The sequence below is a fragment of the Penaeus monodon genome, chromosome 29 (assembly GCF_015228065.2).
Source record: "Penaeus monodon isolate SGIC_2016 chromosome 29, NSTDA_Pmon_1, whole genome shotgun sequence".
NCBI lineage: Eukaryota > Metazoa > Arthropoda > Malacostraca > Decapoda > Penaeidae > Penaeus > Penaeus monodon.
The window spans coordinates 2,169,570-2,170,268 of NC_051414.1; the positions used below are offsets into that span (position 1 = coordinate 2,169,570).

General features: G+C 35.9%; 1 protein-coding gene across 1 annotated transcript in view; it reads right to left on the minus strand.

Annotated features, from left to right (window-relative positions):
- LOC119591618 (exocyst complex component 3-like) overlaps window positions 1–699 on the minus strand; it is a 4,007-nt gene that overhangs the window by 2,593 nt on the left and 715 nt on the right. The window lies entirely within an intron of this gene.

Sequence of the window (699 nt, forward strand, 5' to 3'; positions counted from 1 at the left end):
TTTGTGTATTCTTCTAACTGTATTTCTTGTTTTGTCATTCCCATTTGATGTATATATATTGTTCATATATATTTTTTTGGCAAAGAAAGCAAACAATAGTAGATAAAGTGGCAGTATTTTGATTGGTGGGGTGTTGCATGATCAATGCAGTCTCTAGTCTCTGCTTCTGTTGGTGCTCTGACAAATATTGTGACTGGAATTCAGTTATCTGACAAAAGCCAACAGTTTCTTTAATGGGACATTGATATAAAACCCCAGTAAATTTGGAAAAATTGCCTGACAGCAATTTTTAAGTGTGTGCTACATTTTTCTAAAAGCTCTCATTGTGTTTCAACTGAATCCAGCACCCACTCCCACAGCAGCTGAATCATAGCTACACTGCTGTCCCTTTTACTTAAAAAGAAAAATATTGTGAACTATTGTGGAGTAAAGGTGAAAGGTTGAGGTAAATCATTTAATAATCTAGCTATTGTGATAGACATTTACAGTAATTATAGGGCTCTGCCTCCTTAAATCGCTTTTCATGATCTGCCATTCTCTAATCCCTGTTTTGTCTGCAAAATCATCATCTTGTATGTCCTGTTAGGATTAAGCCTGGGCAAATAACTACGGTGACATATTTTCAACATTTTGGAGGCTTCAACCCTTAAACTCACTTTCCAAGATGTTATTTTCTATTGGATGGCAGGCTCTGATTCG